Source organism: Sus scrofa, chromosome 2 (assembly GCF_000003025.6).
Source record: "Sus scrofa isolate TJ Tabasco breed Duroc chromosome 2, Sscrofa11.1, whole genome shotgun sequence".
Lineage (NCBI taxonomy): Eukaryota > Metazoa > Chordata > Mammalia > Artiodactyla > Suidae > Sus > Sus scrofa.
In genome coordinates this window covers 82,491,577-82,512,264 of record NC_010444.4, presented here as the reverse complement: position 1 = coordinate 82,512,264, position 20,688 = coordinate 82,491,577, and positions in this window count along the sequence as shown.

The window sequence follows — 20,688 nt, the reverse complement described above, 5'->3', positions numbered from 1 at the left end:
TGGTACCTGCTCAGGAGGACACAGGAAACCCAGCTCCAGGCCTAGACAAAGTTCTCCCTGATCCACTCATCCCAGACTCCCTGTCCTGGGAAGTTCTGCAGTGGCCTCACACCACCCAATGTCACTCTTGAATGACCCCTGAAAGCAACCTTTAGTTGTTTGGCTCAGGCCTCACATCTCTGCCTCACATCTCGGGCCTCACATCTCTTTGGTTTCTCATGGTCTCTCAAGGAATCTATTATTTTGCAGCTCACACATTGCCTGGAAGAAAGCAGGTATATAATGAATATTTGTTGCATGAAGATCAAATGAATAAGTGAGGTTACTTATTTATTGAGCACCTTCTAGTTTGCAAACACTAGGCACTGAGGGAATGGTTGTAAATAAAAGAAATAAAAATCTCTGCCTCATGGGTCTGACCTTGTAGAGGAGGAAATCAATGTGTGGAAGCCTGAGCCCACACAGGTGGGCCAGGTGGGTGGCACCACAGTTCCCAGGTGGGAGGCAAAAACTGAACTTCAAAGTGAGGATGTCTTTTTTTTTTTTTTGTCTTTTGTCTTTTTAGGGCTGCACTCAAGGCATACAGAGGTTCCCAGGCTAGGGGTCCAGTCGGAGCTGTAGCTGCTGGCCTATGCCACAGCCACAGCAACACGGGATCCCAGCCTCATCTGTGACCTACAGCTCAGCAACGCTGTGATTCCTAGCCCACTGAGCAAGGCCAGGGATTGAACCTGGGTCCTCATGGATACTGGTCTGGTTTGTCAACCACTGAGCCACGATGGGAACTCCAAAAGTGAGGAAGTCTTTAGTGACTATTCACTAAGAGCCTCTTGTGTGCCAGATGTTTTAAACATGCCATATAACTGTGCACAGCAGTATGCAATAGGTAGCATCGATCCCTATCTGAGAGAGATTCGAAATGGGGCTCAAAAGGGTGAGTCTCCCAAGACAATGGTGCTAAATTTGCAGAGCAGGAATTTGAGTGCAGGTCTCTCTGACTTTAGAGCTGGTATTTCTGACTACTACACTGCCTTGCTTCTCAGTCTCTGTTGAGCACTAGCAGGTGTGTTTCTGCTGGGAGGGTGGGGGCACCAGTCAATTCTCCTCCTGTATCTTGGGCATTAACTTGAGAGCAGTCACCTCTCTTGAAACCAGCCTTTGACACCGAGGCTACTCGATAGCCTTTAGCTATCTAGCTCTGGGGTTAATTTCCCTTTAACTACACATCCCTATCTAAAAGCAAGACCCTAAGTATGGGAACTATTTCACAGTTTGATAAATGCCGGTTCCCACCGTATGACTAAGGAAAAGAGTGATGCAGCTCAACCATCTGCCCACATCACCTAAAAATCAGTAGCAGTGCCCTCATAATCCCAGTTCCAAGTCATGCTCTGAATCCTAGACAACACTCCTGAATTATTGTTATTATTATTATTATTATTATTGTCTTTTTTAGGGCCGCACCCGCACCATATGGACGTTCCCAGGCTAGGAGTCGAATAGGAGCTGTAGCCCTAGGCCTATGTCACAACCACAGCAACCTGGGATCCGAGCCACATCTATGACCTACGCCGCAGCTCACAGCAACACAGGATCCTTCGCCCACTGAGCAGGGCTAGGGATCGAACCTGCATCCTCATGGATACTAGTCAGGTTCATTCCCACTGAGCCACAATGGGAACTCCCTATTGTTATTATTTTTTATTGCGGTATAGCTGACATAAAACATTATATTAGCTTCAAGTATACAATGTAATGATTTGATATTTGTGTGTATTGTAAAAGAGTTACCACAATAAGTCTAGTTAACATGCATCCCCATGCATAGTTATAGGATTTTCTTTTTTCCTTTGATGACAACTTTTAAGATTTACTCTCTTTAGCAACTTTCAAGTATGCAATATAGTATCATTAACTATAGTCACCATGCTATATTTACGTCCTCATGACTTATTCATTTTGTAAGTGGAAGTTTGTACGTTTTGACTCACTTCACCCGTTTTGCTCACCATCTGCCCCAGTCCCTGCCCACCTCTGGCAACCATCAATCTGTTCTCTGTATCTCTGAGCTTGGCTTTTATTTTATTGTTATTATTTTTCAGACTCCATATATTAGTGAGTTTATATGCTGTTTGTATTTCTCTGACTTATATCACTTAGTGTGGTGCACTCAAGGTCCATCTATGTTTGTTACAAATGGCAAGATTTCCTTCTTTTTTACAGCTGAGTAGTATTTCATTTTATATGTGTATATGTTACATTTTCTTTATCCATTCATCCATCAATGGACATTTCAGTTCTTTCTATATCTTGGCTATTATAAATAATATGGGGTTCGTATATCTTTTTGACATAGGATTATGGGATACATGAATATGGGGATTCATACACCTTTTTGTTTTCTTCAGCTAAATACCCAGGAGTGGAATTACTGAATTATATGGTAGTTCTATTTTCAACTTTTTGAGGAACTTCCATACAATTTTCCATCGTGGCTGGAAAATAACTAGTTTGCATTCCGACAAATAGTACACCGGGGTTCTGTTTTCTCCACATTCTCGACAACACTTGTTATTTCTTGTCTTTTTGATAATAGACATTCTGATGGGTGTAAGGTGATATCTCACTGTGGCTGTGATTTGTGTTTTCCTGATGCCCGGGGTTGCTGAACACCTTTTCATGCGTCTATTGGATATCTGTGTGTCTTCTCTGGTAAATGCCTATTTAGGTCTGCTCATCTGTTGGATTATTTGATGGTGTTTTTTTTTTCTTCCTCGTTTTTGTTTTGTTTTGTTTTGTTTTCTTTTCTTTTTAGGGCTGCTCCCGTGGCATATGGAGGTTCCCAGGCTAGGGGTCTAATTGGAGCCGTAGCCACCGGCCTTTGCCAGAGCCACAGCAACCCAGGATCTGAGCCGCATATGCAACCTACACCACAGCTCACGGCAATGCTGGATCCTTAACCCACTGAGCAAGGCCTGGGATCAAACCCGAAATTTCATGGTTCCTGGTCGGATTTGTTTCTGCTGCGCCATAATGGGAACTCCTGCTGTGTGAGTTCATTATTTATTTTGGATTTTAACCCCTTAGCAGATATGTGATTTGCAAATATTTTCTCCCATTTGGTAGGTTGTCTTTTCTTTCTGTTCCTTGGTGTGTAGAAGCCTTTTAATATGATGTAGTCTCACTCATTTATTTTTGCTTTTCTTGCTTTTGTGTTTGGTGTTGAATCGAAAAATCACCTCCAAGAGTGATGCCAAGGAGATTACCACCTATTTTTTCTACTAGGGATTTTATGGGTTTCAGGTCCTGCACTCAAGTCTTTACTCCATTTGAGTTAATTTTTGTGTAGTGAAAAGGGTGATCCAGTTTTATTATTTTGCACATGACTGTCCAGGTTTCATAACACCATTTATTGAAGAGTCTGTCCTTTCCACATTGTATGTATATTCTTGGTTCCTTTGCCATAAATTCATTGACCATTTATGTATGGGTTTTTTCTGGGCTTTCCTTTCTGTTTCATTGATATGTGTCTATTTTAAGACCATTACCATATTAGTTTGATTACTCTAGCTTTGTAATATAATTCAAAATCAGCAGGCATGATGCCTCTAGCTGTGTTATTTTTTCTCAAGTTTGCTTTAGCTATCTGGGTCTTTTGTGATTCCATGCAAATTTTCGAACTACTTGTTTTATTTGAATGAAAAAATGCCATTGTAATTTTGATAGGTATTGCATTGAATCTGTAGATGGCTTTGGGTAGTATGAACATTTTAATAATTTTAATTCTTTCAATTCATGAGCAAAGAATGTTTTTCATTTACTTGTGTCTCCAGTTTCGTTCGTCACTGTCTTATACTTTTTAGCATATAGTCTTTCACTTCCTGGTTAAATTTATTCCTAAGTATTTTATTCTTTTGTTGCAGTTGTAAGCAGGATTATTTTCTTAATTTATTTTTCTGTTAGTTCGTTATTAGTATATAGAAATGCAACAGATTTCTGTATATTGATTTTGTGTCTTGTCACTGTTTTTGTTTATTATTTCTAATAGTTTTGTTGGCGGAGACTTTAGGGTTTTCTATATATAAAGCCATGTCTTCCACAAATAGTGACAGTTTTACTTCTTCCTTTCCAGTTTGGGTGCCTTTTATTTCTCTTCTGTAATTACTCTGGCTAGACTACATTTAATAGAAGTGTTAATAATGGGTATCCTTACCTTATTCCTTATTTTATTTTATTTTTAAAGTTTTCTTTTGGGCACCACATCCATGGCATATGGAAGTTCCCAGGCTAGGGGTCGAATCAGAGCTGCAGTTGCCAACCTATGCCACAGCAATGCCGGATCTGAGCCACATCTGTGACCTACCCTGCAGCTTGCAGCAATGCCAGATCCTTAACCCACTGAGTGAGGCCAGAGATTGAACAAGCATCCTCATGGATACTAGTCGGGTTCTTAACCCACTGAGCCACAGTGAGAATTCCTTATTCTCAATTTTAGAGGAATAGCTTTTAGTTTTTCACCATTGAGTATAATGTTAGCTGTGGGTTGTCATACATAGCCTTTATTATGTTAGGGTATGTTCCTTCTCTACACGTTTTATTGAGAGTTGTAAAATAAGTGAATGTTGAATTTTGTCAAATGCTTTTTTGTCAAATGCTTTTTTCAATATGACCATTGAGGTGGTCATATTATTTTTTAGCCTTCATTTGGTTAGTGCGGTGTATCACATTGATTGATTTGTGGATGTGGAAGCATCCTGGCACCCCTGGAACAAATCCCACATGATTACTTGTGTGATCCTTTTAATGTACTGTTGAATCAGGTCTGCTTATATTTTGTGGAGGATTTTTGCATCTATATTCATCAGGGTTATCAGCCTGTAATTTTCTTTTTGTGTGTGTGTGGTATCATTATCTGGTTTTGGTAACAGGGTAATCCTGACCTTGTAAAACGAGTTTGAAGTGTTCCCTCCTCTTCTACTTTTTGGAAGAGTTTAAGAAGGATTGGTATTTTACTCTTTAAATGTTTGATAGAATGCACTAGTGAAGGCCATCTGGTCCTAGACTTTTGTTCTGGGGGAATTTTAAAATTACTGATTCGGTGTCTTTACTAGCAATCCTCTGTTCAGATTTTATGTTTCTTCATGATTCAGTCTTGGAAGGTTATATGTTTTTAAGAATTTATCTATTTCTTGTAGGCTTTCAGATTTGTTGGTGTATAATTGTTCGTGTAATCTCTTATGATCCATTGTATTTCTGTGATATTGGGTATAATATCTCTTTCATTTCCGATTTTATTTATTTGAGTGCTTTCTCTTTTTTTCCTGATTAGTCCAGCTAAAGCATTGTCTATTTTGTTGATATTTTTCAAATAAGCTCTTGATTTCATTGACCTCTTCTATCATCTTGCTAGCCACTACTTTATTTCTGCTTTGATCTTTGATATTTCTTTCCTTCTAACTTTTGGATTTGTTTTTTTCTAGATACTGAGGTAAATTTAATTTGTTTATTTGAGATTTTTCTGGTTTCTTGAGGTATATGTTTATCATTATGAACTTCTGTCTTAGAACTGCTTTTGTAGCATTCTATACATTTTAGTATGTTGTATTTCCATTTCCATTTGTCTCAAGATTTTTTTTTTAATTTCACTTTTTGATTTCTTCATTGGCCCATTGGTTGTTCAGTAGCATGTTGTTTAGTCTTCATACATGTGTGCATTTTCTAGCTTTTTTTTCTTATAATTGATTTCTAGTTTCCTTGTGGTTGGAAAACATTTTTGATATTATTTCATTCTTAAATTCATTAAGTCTTGTTTTATGGCCTAACATATGACTGATCCTAGAGAATGTTCCACATGCATTGAGAAGCGTGTGTATTCTACTGCTCTTGGATGGAATGTGCCAAGAACAGTCAGTGTCCCAAAAGGGAGGATCTCAGTTAACATCTAGATTCAGGATAATTGGAAGCCAGACCCTCAGGCAACAGCTTTTAAAGAATGCAAATATATGTAGTTCTGTGGCACCACAAACTTAAGCCCTGTTGACTCTCAGAGTCAAGAGATCTGGAGGTGTCCCTTGGACAGCAGTCACAAAAATCAGGGCTCCAGATGATGATATAAGCTCCTTTCTGGGAGATACTGCTGAGCTGTAGTGAGGCAGAGGGAGAGCACAAAGATGCCATTCCCCAGCCTATATTCCCTGAGAGCACCTTCACAGCCTCTAGATGTGTGCCAAACCTGAAATCTGCCCTTCAGCCTACTGCTCTGGGACCAACAAGTAGGCCCCTTTCATGGAAATGCGGGGTGTGTTTCAGTCTGCTGTCTGTGCATTGCCCTTGTCTGTGACAAGGATTGTCTCTCTGTTTGTTGCAGTCCCATGGGAACCAGTAATACAAGCACTCTGGCCTCCAGAGCCAGGCAATCAAAAGGGCATCCCCTTGGGCAACAGCTGCAAAAACCAGGACACAAGACATAAAAACTGGGGTACAAAACACATATAAGAGCTCCCCTCTGAGAGATGCTGGCACTGTGGAGCATGGCAGAGGGAGGGGCTGAAGACAGCACTCACCCTTTGAGGCCTCAGGAAAGGATTAATGTCAGTTCTTAAATGTGTGTTTAATTAGAAGCCTGCACCTCAGGCTGCAACCATGATGGTAAGCTAATTGGCCTCTTTCCAGAAAGATTGAGCTTCTGGGTCTATTGCCTCTTGCTGTGTCCTGGTGAGGGAGCTGTTTAAGAACTCTTTCTTTGGTTACAGTCCTGTAGGACCTCAGAGCATAAGCCTCACTGGCCACCAGTGCCTAGAAGCAGCTGCAAAGATCAGGGCACCAGAGAAAGATACAAGTGCCATTCTGTAAGATACCAGCAAGCTGGAGTGAGGCAGAGGGTGATTGCAGAGATTGCAGGTACCACCCTCTGTTCCCAGAGATTCCCTCTATAGGCCTCTAGGAGTGTGCCAGACCTGAGGTCTGCCCTCAGGCAAGAGCCCCTGAAGAAACAAATAGACCTCTTTCTCAGAAAAATGGGGGTGTGTTTCAGTTTGCTGTCTGTGCAGTACCCCAGGAATAATTGTCTACCTAAAACTGTCTCTTCTAATTTTTAGCATCTCATGGGACCCAGGAACTCAAGCCTCTCTGGCCTCCAGAGCCAGGTGATCAAGAGGTATCTTCTGGGTGGCAGCCCTAGAACCAGGTCATTAGATGTAGAAATCAGGGCAGCAGACACGTGTAGACTCTGCCCTCTGGGAGATAATGGCACTCCAGTGTGGCGGAGATAGCGCAAAGATGGCACCCATGGTTGGGACAAGGCAGAAGGAGAATGCAAAGATGGCACTAGTTGGCAAAGGAGGGGAAGAGAAAATGAAAACAAGAGAAAAAGAAGAAGAAAAAGGAAAAAAAGAGAAATAACAAGGGACAAAAAAGATGCCAGCTGACTTTAGCAAGGAGAGGGAGAACAGGAAGATGGCACCTCCTTGCCCCCTGCCACCAGCCTCCATGCCAGTATTCCAGCAAGTCCCTGCCCCTCAGACCAAGGATTTAAAATTAGGACATGAGTGTCTCATATAAAGTCTGGGTGCTTTTCAAAGGGTTGCTTCTGCACTGGGCCCTGGGCTGGGGGAGTCTACGTGTGAGCCATCTAAGAGAGGTTCCTCTGTTCACCACAGCCCCGTGGGTCTTGAGCACAAGACACACTGGATTCAAAATTTGATGTTTTGGGGGCTCATATCTCAGGTGCCGTTCTTAAAAGCTGGGGTGCCTGATGTGAGTTACAATCCCTTCACTCCTCAGGACGAAGCTCTGGGTTTTGAGTTCCCTCCCAGTTTGGGGGATGCCACGCTGGGTGTGGGGTTCAGGAGAGACTGTGTTTTTGCATTTGTATCCACTGCAATGTGGTCTCCTTGCATGTCCAATGTGAAGGGGTTGCTCTGCCAGCTTTTACAGGTTTTTTTTCTGATGAAACTGTTCCATACACATCTGCAGATTCAGTGTGTCTGTTGGGAGGAGGTGAGTTCAGAATCTTCCTACATCACCATCTTAAGTGGGACCCTTCTGTATTATTATTTTCTTTTTTAAGATTAATTTTAAAACTTATCGATTAGTGACTCCTTGATTTTTATTTTTTTCCATTATAGCTGGTTTACAGTGTTCTGTCAGTTTTCTACCTGCATTATTATTTTAAAAGTATATTCCTACATGACTCTGAGCACAGGGAAAAGTAGAAACAGTAAAGGAAATTATGCAGCCAAGGAGGGTTATGGGACCCAAACTGTGTAGGTGTGTGGTAATTGCTTCCACACCAATAGTGGGTCACACTGCCTCGTATGTCCTCTGGAGCCATGCCACAGTGAAGGGGGTGGGGGCTGCCTGCAGGTATCCAGGAGCTGCCCCCATGAGGTGGGTCCAGGAGAACAGCTCCCCCGCAAGACGTCCCTAAGAACTCCATGCACAATAAGGCCTGCAGTGCCTGCTGCTCTCCTAGGATCCAGCCTCTGCCTCCCCCCTTTCTTTCACCCGCAATAATATGTTTCCCACTGTGCCCATGGGAAGCTGCAACTTGGGACTTAGGGGGAGGCTTGCCAGCCCCGGGGGTGCCAGCAGCAGGATGGCCCCACGACCTCCAGTTTGGTCCACAGTGGAGTAGGGATGTGGTCAGTGAGCGCCGACCCAGCTTCTCTCTTCAACCACCTCCAAGAAGGCTGGCTCTGGTCACCACATGCAGAGGACTTGAGGAAAAAGGAGCATTTTTAAAATGTCGAGTTTCCCTCTGGAAGTTAAAACAAGAAGTGAAGCTGCAGGGGTCTGCTCCATTCAGTTGCCTGAGAGCAGCTGCTGACCAGGTCTCGAGCCCCAGCGAGGGGAAAGCAGAGCTTGCCCCGGGAAGATACTGCTTCCATCCAAACCAAACTTCCCCTAAATGACTTCATTGAAAGCTGGTTTACATCATGAAGAGAAACTCCATTTATTTATTTGTAATAACTTCGGGATTTTTATGGACTCACAAGAGGATGTAATTTAAGAAAACTTTAGCAGGCTATTCCAAATACCAAGGTTTTGAAACTTGCTAGGCCAAATAATCATCAATGGAAATATTTCAATATTAAGATTGAAAAGCTGCAGCAGAGACTTCTTTCGAGCAGGGCTTCGGAGGTGGAGAGGTTTTGAAATGTATATTTTTGGTCATGACATCCTGGGGCCCTAAGAAAAGACAACTGGATTTCCAGGAACCCATTACGAACAATATATGATCTAATAGAAGTGGATGCATCTAATGCCTCCCTTGTGGGACTTGAGCCCCGTAAATAACTTAGAAACTTCATGGGCTGATCCACTCTCTGTTGCTTCACTTTGAACATGGTGTTGGAGGGAATTACATGATGTTTTTATTAGGGTTTTAAAGACAAAATAATTGAAAGGTTACCAGGAAAGAGGGTGAGCAAAGAATGGCCCCTCGCTGCAAAAATAGGATACTTTTCGAGTTACCATTTGATTAGCAATTGTATGTTAGTGGTGTGTTTATTTCCTTAAAGAGCCCAAATCATAAATCTTTAGATATCTTTTTGAACTATGTTCAACCCTGTCTTCCATTAGAAGCATGCAAGATCCAATGCTGGGGGATACGAATTCCCCACCTACCAAATCTTCCTCTTTTTTTTTTTTTTTTTTTTTTTGTCTTTTTGTCTTTTCTAGGGCTGCACCCGTGGCATATGGAGGTTCCCAGGCTAGGGGTCTAATTGGAGCTGTAGCCGCCAGCCTTCACCAGAGGCACAGCAACGCAGGATCTGAGCAGCATCTGCGACCTACACCACAGCTCACGGCAACACCAGATCCTTAACCCACTGAGCGAGGCCAGGGATCAAACCCGAAACCTCATGGTTCCTAGTCGTTAACCACTGAGCCACGAAGGGAATTCCCATATGCACCTACTTTTGTTATTCCGTAACAGCTTTATTGAGATATAATTCACATATCACAAAGTTCACCTTTTGAAAGATATAATTCAGTGGCTCTTCGTATACCACAAAGTTGAGGAATCATCATCTCCGTGAGATTCCAGAACATTTCATTATCCCTCAAAAGAAACCTCATACCCATTATTAGTCACTCCACAGTCCCCTTGCCCTTAGCCCCTTGCAATCACTGCTTTACTTTCTGTCTCTGTGGATTTGCCTATTGTGAATGTTTCATATAAATGGAGTCATGCAACACATGGCCTTTTGTATCTGGCTTATTTCACTTTGCACAATTTTCTCAGGGTTCATCCATGTGATATATGTAGCATGCATCAGAACTTCGTTCCTTTTCATGGTAGAACAATATTCCATTATGTGGCTATACCACAGTTTGTTTATCCACTCATCAATTGTTGGGTATTTGCATTATTCCATTTTTTTTAGAGCTACCTACCATGAACATTTGTGTATAACTTTTTATGCGAAGCTATGTTTTCAGTTTTCTTGGGTATATACTTCGGAGTGAGAATTGAGTCATATGGTAACTCTATGCTTAACATTTGGAGGAACTTCCATACTATTTTCCAAAGTGACTGTACCCTTGTGCATTCCTGCCAGGGATGTTTGAGGACTGCAATTTCTCTGTATCTTCACCAACACTTGTTATTTTCTTTTTTTTTTTTTTATAGCCATCCTGGGAGATGGGAAGTGATATCTCATTATAGTTTTGACTTGCATTTCTCTGATGACTAACAATGTTGTTACATGTGCTTGCTGGTCATTTGGCTACCTTCTTTAAAGAAATGTTGGGAGTTTCCGCTGTGGTACTGTGGGTTAATGATCTGGCTTGTCTCTGTGGAGGTGCTGGTTCTATTCCCAGGCTGGTGCAGTGGGTTAAGGATCTGGCATTACTGCAACTGTGGCATAGGTTGCAGCTCTGGCTTGGATTCAGTCCCTGGCCTGAGAACTTCCAGATGCTGTGGAGGTGGCCAAAAAAGAAAAAGAAAGGTTTATTCAAATCCTATGTCCACCTTTTAATTTTTTTTATTGTGTTTTTTGACTACCACAGAGCGGTGTAGAAGGATATAGGATTAGAGCAAGTTAAAACACTGAGCTAAGGAGTTCTCATTGTGGCTCAGTGGGTTACAAACCTGGCTAGTATCTATGAGGATGCAGGTTCAATCCCTGGCCTCGGTCAGTGGGTTAAAGGATCCAATGTTGCCATGAGCTGTAGTGTAGGTCAAAGATGGGAAATGGACATATATCGAACATCCCAGAGAGAAAACATTTTCACTTGTTCTGATTATATATTATGTGCACAGCACGTGTTTTCTCTGGGCGTGGGTTTTGACGGGGGCTACTTTGCAGTACGAAGTGCTGAGAAGATGTTGAGACCAGCCTGGCTTTCCCTCTTTGTGAAGGTAGGTAGAGTGAACCTAACACTTAGGCTTTACCCATATGTTACCATCTTGAACTTTCCCCTGAAGCCAGATTAGGATTTCTGATGACCCCCTGCTCATGGAGCAAGTTTAGGAAAAGAAATCCCTGGGAGACAACAGCGGATGGAGAAGTGGTGGGATTCCTGAGCCTTCCAAAGCTGCTTCCTCCTGCTTGCTTGGTTTATTCTGTGAGGAGTGCAGGCCACCAGGGAAGGAAAATTGGCTACTAGTTGTGAGGGATTTGGAACCTGCTCATACCTCCTACCCCAAGCACAGGGAAGCTACTTTGAGCCTGGGTATTCAGCAGCGCTGCAGTTCTTAAACGCCCTCTGGGCTCTTGTCAGGTGTGTAGGAGCCTGTGGGTCCTGTATAGTGAAAAATGTAACAGAAGCAGACAGCTGTGGGTATTTTTGGATGGCTAGCAGGAGCTTTGGTGGGAGACCTACTGGCAGTGTGCGCCATTTTGGAGGCTGCCGGGGTGGGGGCCAGTCAGAGAGGAGACAAGACCTTTTAACATGGATCTTAAAAATGGATCTTAAATGGACCTTTTAAAATGGATCACAGTATGATTGTGCTGCCTGCTAACAGCAGCAATGTTTTGTGGAAAGTCAGCAAGTCCATGGTGCTGGGAGATTGGTGCCAAACTTTGACCTCAAGGAATTCTTCCTGTAATACTTGCTGGTGGAAGAGAAATTTTACAAAAGCATCATGAAATCTTTAAAAGGCCCCTAGATCCTACAAGCTTTTGTTTCAGATGGTTCTTAAAGTAGCTTTAAGGTTTCCCTTTCTTTCTTTGGCTCATCCTACTTAGCCAAGTGAATGATACTGAAACAGATTAGCAGTGAGACTAGCAGGCTGGGGGTGGCTCCTGTTGAGAGTCTCCAGGATGCTGTGGAGGTAGGCTCCTTGGAGACCACCTAACTCTGAGGCCAGGGAGAAGAGCTCTGTGCAGGTCCCTGAAATTGCTTCCCACTTGACCTATCACCCACTGCAGTCTAGACCCCTCTCCCAGTGTGGCCCACTCACCCTACCTCCCAAGCGGGGGCTTCTGGATACCTTTATCCTCTTTGTTTAATTTCATTCCAGCTCGTAGGTTGCTAATGTTATATTAGCAATATACCTGCTGCATATTTTTTTTGCACATCGTTGTGTAACTATCACTACCATCCATCTCCAAAACCCTTTCCATCTTGCAAAACTGAACCTCTAAACTCATACCACAATAACTCCCAATTTCTCCCTTCCCCTAGCCTCTGGCAACCACCATTCTACTTTCTGTTCCTATTATTTTGACTGCCCTAGGTATTTCATGGAAGTGGAATCATACATTACATCCTTTTGTGACTGGCTTATTTCACTTAGCATAATGTCTTCAAAGTTCATTTATGCTATAGCATGTGTCAGAATTTCCTTCTTTTTGAGGCTGAATAACATTCCATGGTACGTCTATACCACATTTTGCTTATCCGTTCATCCACTGATGGACATTTGGTTGCTTTCATGTTTTGGTTATTATGAATAATGTTTCTGTGAACATGGGTGTACAAATGTTGATTTGAGATCCTGTTGCAATTGTTTTGGGTATATACCCAAAAGTGAGATTGCTGGGTCATATGGTAATTTGATTTTTAATTTTTTGGGAATCACCATTTTACATTCATATGAAGAGCACACAAGGGTTCCATCTCTCTACATCCTTGCCAACATTTGCTTATTTTCTGTTGTTTTGATCGTAGTCATCCTAATGGGTATGAGGTGGTGTCTCATTGTAGCTGTGATTTGCATTTACCTAATGATTATTGATGTTGAGCATCTTTACATGTGCTTATTGGTAATTCATATGTCTTCTTTGGAGAAATGTCTATTCAATCCTTTTGGCCATTTTTGAGTGATGCTGTTTTTTGTTGTTGAGCTTTTTTGAGTTCTCTCTATATTCTGGAAAACAATCCTTTCTCATATGTGTAATTGCAAGTTATTTACTCTTAGATATTTTTTTATGATAAACTATTTAAACCCTGCTAACCCAGGAATACTATTGATAACTACCATTGAGCCTTTACCATGTGCCTGGTCCTGCTAAGTGTTTTATATGCACATTCCTTTAAATAAGGCCAAGTGATTAGCCACAATTTGCAGATCAAGAGTCGGTGGTAAACTAAGTGCTGGGATTTGAACTCAGGTCTCCTGCCTGCAAAACCCTGCAATGACGTTCCATACTAGACTGCTTCATGGGGACATGTGTGATCCAGGGGCCTGATGTGGCAGCAGGCAAGTCCGAAGACCCAGTTCTAGTCCTGACTCTGCCACTGACTGAGGGACTATAGTAGGCTGAATGGCGACCCCCCCCAGAGGTGGTCCATGTCCTCATCCTTGTAACCTGTGACTATTATATGTGGGAAAATGAATACTACCTTATATAGCCAAAGACATGATTAGCAATTTTGAGAAGAGGATTTCATCTTGGTCTCTCCAGATGGGACCTACTTGCCATTACAAATGTCCTGATAAGAAAGAGACAAAGGGAGATAACACAGACGGCAGATGAAGATACTGAGAGCGTCACAGAGGAGAAGGCAGTGCGAAGACAGAGCAGAGGTGCAGCTGCGAGCCAGGGAATGCTGAGCGAGGCAAGGAAGACTCTTTCTCCAGAGTCTCTGGAGGAAGTGCAGTTGGGCCCCCACCTTGATGTCAGAACTCTAGCCTCCAGAGCTGTGAGCGAATAAATTCTGTTGTTCAAGCCACTCGGTTTGTGGCACGCATTCCAGCCGCCACAGGAAACAAACACGGAAACCTCGGACACATGAGTTCCTCCCCCATGAAATTGGCGTGTGGGGTGAGGACACAGTTTGGCTTGGCTGCTTGGTTGCGACATGGGAATCACCCACTGTGGGAGTCCCCCAAACTTCAAAACATTTTGAGGTTTGCACATCACCCCTAAGGCACTGAAGCGGAACCACTGGGGTGGGGGCTCAGAGGACAGCAACTCTGAAAGCCCTCCAGGTGATTCCACTGGGGTCCGGGGTGCACCCCTCCCCCCGGGTTCCGTGTCTACACCCTTAAGGCTCTGTGCGTACGTCTGTAATTCTCACCGAAGAGACTTCAGCGTCGCCTGTCATCACTTTCCTTCCGAATCTCAAGAAACAGCTTGAACTTCTGAGCAGGAGGGAACCAGGACTTGCCAGAATAGAAATGGATGTCAGAGGAAGTCTTTCCAGGACCGCAGAGGGGAATGGAGAGTTTGGGGAGAAAGGGAAGAAGCCAGCAGGCAGCGGGTGGAAACGAAAACGCCTGGGAGGTCTGGGGAACCTTCAATAACATTGGCTGGGACAGCGGAGGGGGCTGTGGGGCCAGGGGGAGGCACCTGTGAAAATAGCAAATACTTGAGCCGGAGTCGGTACACATCCTGCCCTGGCTCCTTCAGGCTCCCCGCAGAGGCAGGGAGCCCGGGGCCAGGGTGATGTGTCTCCCACGATGTCAGGGTCCCCGAGGGCCCCGTCAGGAATTTGACAGGGGAACTAACTCAGGGGCTGCAGAGACATCTGAGAAGCCATGTGAGAGAGATAGAGGGAGGACCGTCAGGTCACCCTTCCCAAAGATATGGCTTTAACCTCTGCCCCCGCCTGCCCGCCAGCTCTGGGAGATCCTGACAAGCCACGAAACTTCTCTACAAAGGGCTGGGTGGGGGCTGCGGGTTGGGGGAGGGCCTCTGCCAGGCGCCATCGTCTCCCCTCCAGCACACAGCTGACAGACACTTGAGAACTTTCCTTCCCAAGCCTGTATCCTGCTGGTTCGGGGCAAAGTGTGCAGCTTTCCCACCAGGATCAGTGAGGAAATGGCCTGGTTTGGACTCAAACAGACTGATTTGTTTTCCCAACCAGGCCTCAGCTCAGTTCAGGGAGCCCCAGCAATGCCCATTTTTTCCAGGGTGCCTCTCCCTCCCCGCCTCCTCTCCTTGCTCTGAGAACACATCACCTAGTGTCCGTAAGGCTTCTGCTTCTTGTTTGACATCCCTTATTTACAAAGCAAACAGAATGTTCCTTTTAACACACATCATGCTAAGTTTATTAATGCAGAAAACAATCCCAGGGGGCCGACCCTGGGGGACCCTTGAAACCTGCCAGCACAAACTCTTCAAACGCTCAGTGCGTCAGATCCTCCAGGACAATATTTCACACAATGGAGTAAAAATAATATTTTTCTTTGGGCCTTTCCAGCCGCTTTTGTGGCGAGCAGACAGAAATTATTTTCTTACTCTGCTCCCAGAGCAGAAATCTGGACGAAGCTGCGTTTATTTGTTTAACACAATGATTTCATCCTAAATGTCTCGACAGCAAATAGTTGGTGGTTTAATAAAGGGCCTTTGAGAGGAGTCTGGAGTGGGGGAGATGGGAGGCCTGTGGCTGTCAGGGGCTACCGCGGCTGGGGCAGAGGAGGGTTGGGTGCCCCCCTCAGGCCATCTGGGTGCTCTGGGACCATGTGTGCTGCTTTCATCCTGGACGAGGAAGGAGACTGACCCTTTGGTCACAAAGGCCAGGTCTTCCCCAAGACCAGCTCTGCCAAATACAGACAGACCCAAACCCAAAAGCAGATCCTCAAACTCGCTGGAAGAAAAGAAGCCTTTTGTATTCATTTCTGCTTTCCCCTGCTGAAAATTATGTCCATGTCAACCAAATGTTGGTTGCTGTTCTGATGCCAGTCCAGAGGTCAGAAGCCGGGGCTCTGATTAGGGGGAGAGGAAGGGTACAGCACCGGCTCAGGCCCATGGACTCCACCAACAAGCAGAACCTTCACTCCAGCCAGCCGGATCTTCGGACTTGCAATTAGAAGTGTCAGCAAAAACTCAGAAAGGCTTATTTGCACTTCACGTCTTCTCCTTGGGAAGAATTGGCAGAGGGAGTACAATGGAACAAATATACACAGAGTAAAGAGCCAACGGAAGGTGTGAATGGTATAAAAATTGCCCAGGTGGTCCCGGATCTTCAGAGTCCAGAGGAGGAAAGAAGCCCAGAGAGGGACAGTGACCTGTCTGAGGGCACACAGCTATTGGAGAGAGCTGTGACTGGAATCCAGGCATCCAACTTCCAGGATAAAAGGGGAAAGAGCCCAAGCTAGCCTCACGGCTGACAAAATCAAAAAGCTGAATTACAGGTCTCATTTTTGCCAGTTGGGACTTGGATGGAACATCTGATCCAGTTCCTGGTGACTGGGTTTTTGGAATAACTGATTTGGATCTGAATCAGTTCCCAGAATGGATGTAAGAACCAGTGAAGAAGAGAATATGTGTTTACACACAGGGATCCCTTTCCAGCTCTGAAAGTAATACTTATTCATTGAAGAGTATATAGAATGTATACAAGTACACACAAGACAACAGAGATTACTGGTAATTATCACAACCACTTCTAATAATGTATTACTGTTAACTTATTGGTAGATCTCTTCTCTGTCTTTTGTCCTTGCTTCTATATGCTTTTGTTTATTTACAAATTAAGATCCTAATTGCTTTTTTTAAAAAAAATTATTTAGTTTGTTCTTAATCACATCCCGTGTCACTAACAGTGTCTCTGAAGAATGACCTTAGAAAGGCCTCGTGGTATCCATCATATTATATGACTGTCATAATTCCTTTCCCCAGGACCCTGAGTCTGGTTGTAGGATGCAGTATCTTAGAATAGGTCTTAAAAACCAATCACTGAAAGACTGTCAGGCTGCGAAGTTCTTGCAGCAATTGAAATCTATTTCCTCTACCTGAGAGTAGCTTTAGCTTGCTCTCAAGTCTAACAGCCTGCCCTGCCCTCAGCTCTCTTTCGTCATTCCCATTTCTCTCTTTTTCCTACTTCCTTTCCAGACCTGGGACAGGCATATATTAATTCCATACATTCTGCATAGTATTTTACAACCTCAAAGAGTTTTTATAGCAATGGTCTCATTTGCTCTTCATGTTAAAAAAAAAAAAAACAAAAAAACCTACGACATGGGCAAGGCAGTATGATCTCAATTTTATATTCAATAAATGCTGCTTGAGTGCCCACTATTTGCCTTTTGGTAGTCATCGAAGGAATAAGTGTTTGTTTCAAGGGATTTTTAGTCCAGTGGGCACTTTTAAGAACTTCAGTAGGGGATGGTGGCTGTTCTTATTGGCTTAGATGACTTACCTTCTGTCACTGTGGCTAGTTAATGGCTCCAGGAAGTGACCCAGCTCATCTTACACTTTCTGCACACCTAATCCTCTACACCATGTCTCTTAGTTAGGAGTCGGATCAGGATTGGAGGGAATGGTCAGGGCAAGTCGTTCATAGAAAGCCTCTAACGTTTCCTCTATTCTTTCCTCTGAAGCCCTAGTGCAAGGTCCTAACATTTAAGATGCCAAATTTCCCTCAGAGGAGTCCATGAATGGAAGCTTTCTTTTGTTGGAGGCAGACATGATATAATTTAACCTTTTAATGAACAAGTGGTTGTTTGGGATTAAACTGCTTCTGTAGCCCTCAACGGATAAAGAGGAGAAGGGAATTAATCGCTTCTAAGCATCTCCCATGTGCTAGTCTCTGTACACTATGCTTTACATGTATTACTTTCTTTAAATCAGAACACACGAGGAGTTTCCTGCATTGCTGTGTTGCTTAGGACCCGGTGTGACATTTGCCACCTCATAAGCCTTGACTACATGCGAATGAATAGACCCATTTTATAGGTCAGAATTGGAGATTCCGAAAGGCTAGGCAATCCGTACTAGGTTACATAACTAGTAAGTAATGGAATTGGGATTCAAACCCAGTCTTCCTGGATCTAGAGACGCACTCTTCCTGCTCCTCCACCCTGCGTCCCTTGGTAAGCTGTGTACGTGCTTTAGGCCATGGAGGAACTGTTCCGTCATCATGGGTGTGGTGGCTTCAAGAGTCTGGTTCGCTGTGAATGGACTGCCATTTGGATCAGTGGATCAGTTTTGCCTCTTCCTGCAGTTCCTAGCACTTCACCATGAAAACGGTGCATGCCATTGTGTCTGCTGATGAGCCGTTCTCTTCCCCTAAGTCTCTCTGGATTCTCTTTCCTTACACTCCTTCCTCATCCCTTGCATTGGCAAATTGTCCCCTGAAGGGTGGAAAGTGTGTCGCTGTAAATACTATAGCGTTTTGACATTTTCTTCAGAGATGTGAATAACATGGGCATCCTTCTGAAGAAGCTAAAGCAAATTAAAAAATGTCAAGTCTTGCACTTGTGACAACTAGATGCAGACCTCTGCCGATCCTAGGGACCCATCGGCAGGGATGGGAGAGCTGCTGGCGGAGCCGCCCTTTTTCTCTGAGGATGTTGGTGTTCTTGTTTGCTTAGAGTGCTGGCCAGGGAGCTAACTGTTAGATCTGGAAGGAAATATTTGCTAGCAAGACTACCTGCCCACGTGCATGTCTTTAAATCCATCATGTGTGTCATTGTTTGGATGTCCGAGAGAATTTAGAATTCATTTCAAAGATATAACATTACATAAGATTTGGAAAATAGAGCCTTATGAACTAAAATCAGTCACCTACTAAGGCTGAACAGCATTTACCTCTTTCTTCTTTCTGAAGAGGGAGAGCTTTGCTGACCACGTAGATACCGACATAAGAAAACAATCAGCTCTAAAGGGTGACAAGCACTCTCTGGGGACATCTAGTCGATATTAAAAAGCTCTGTTGGGGCTGTTGGGACAGAAAAATGATGTGTGTCAAGGAGAGTTGCTTTCAGCTCTGGCCGAGGACACGAGTTGTCTTTTCCATTGTCCTTGCCCCTCCCCCATCAAGACTCACCCCTTGCTCAAGTACTCAGTGCTCTTGGCCTGAACCCCAGCTGAATAGTTCAACATCTGCAAAATAACTGACTGCCCAACCTCATTTTTTGCCTTCATCACCCAAGTCTGTGTCTCAGCCCAACAGTCTCTGAGAGTTTTTTTTTTTTTTTTTAAGGTGGGGAGGGGACTTTCCAAAAGGGATGGTTTTATTCTGCAACCAGCAAAAGGTAAATAGGATCCTTTCTGAAATATTTTTTTTTTGAATCCCTAAATATGGCCTGACACTCCAGATCATCACTGTCCCTTTACGGAATTTAGATCAGACCTTGGGGGCCCGGTAAGTTATCTAGTCAGCGCATTTGTTTCCAACCTGAGCCAGACGTAAGTGGTCCCATGTAGAAGTGACCCCAGGCAACTTTTTTCCCACTTTTGAGACTTTCTGTGTGTATTGCTGACATGCACACAAATAAGTGATGTAAGTGATTGGAGATATTAAGCAGACTATTCAGATATAGCCTCTGACTTAGAATAATTTACCTTCTGACTCAAAGCAATGGGGCATAGAATATTCCTAAAACCTCGGTGTTCTACGGAATATAATAAAATCTCCTTTACTTATCATCAAATCACTTAAAGCACAGTGACAGCTTGGCGCTTTTAATATTCTTTTTATGACATGTCATGTCTATCACAGGTCAAAAGCAGTCCTCTCAACAAAGCAATAACATTGAGTGAAAACTTATATAAAGTCTCTCTATTAGCAAAGTTAGTTTTGGCCCCCAAACACCAGCTTTTATGGATTCCTTTAAAGTCATGACTATTTCTTCGCAGTGGGATTTTCCAAGCCTTGCAGTGAAATTCTTAGTTATATTAGTTACTTTAACATGAGGAATGAGAGACTTTGACCTCAGGAAAGATGGGTTGGCATAATTTTCCCTATTCATGCCGCTAAATGCAATGAAAACCCTGACCCTATATATGAAACAAGCGTAGGAAGCCTCTGAAAGATGGAAAAGAAGAAGGCAGACCAGACAGGGACAGGAGGCCTTAAGGAACAACGTGGAGGTGAGTTCCCTGGGTTCTCTTGTTGCCTCATCTGTCCTAGACTTGGAGCTGAATAAGCTGCCTCAAGAAATGCCAGTGGATGCAGATGTAAAAAGCCCCAACAGAAGCTTGCTCTTTCCAGCCAAAGCAATAGGAAATGTGCAGCCCAGCAAAGCAGAAAACATAAAGAATAATCACTCTACTCCAGCTACCTACCCTAGAAAGAGCTATGGCCTTCTCCCACCCATGCCCACAAAGGCCTAGACCCACACCCTTCCAAGCTGGATCGAGGCCCCTACTCCTCCACCATGATGGAGTCAGTGAAGACCAAATGGGGAGCCAAGACTTTTATCCACAGCACTTGGTGGTGAGGCCCACCCCACCCTTGTAATGTCAGTGGAGACCACATGGGAGGCCTTCTCCTCTCGCCCAGCAGAGATAAGGCATCTCTCCTCTGCCCAATGGGGTGCTGTCAGAGGAGGCCTGGAAGAGTCAG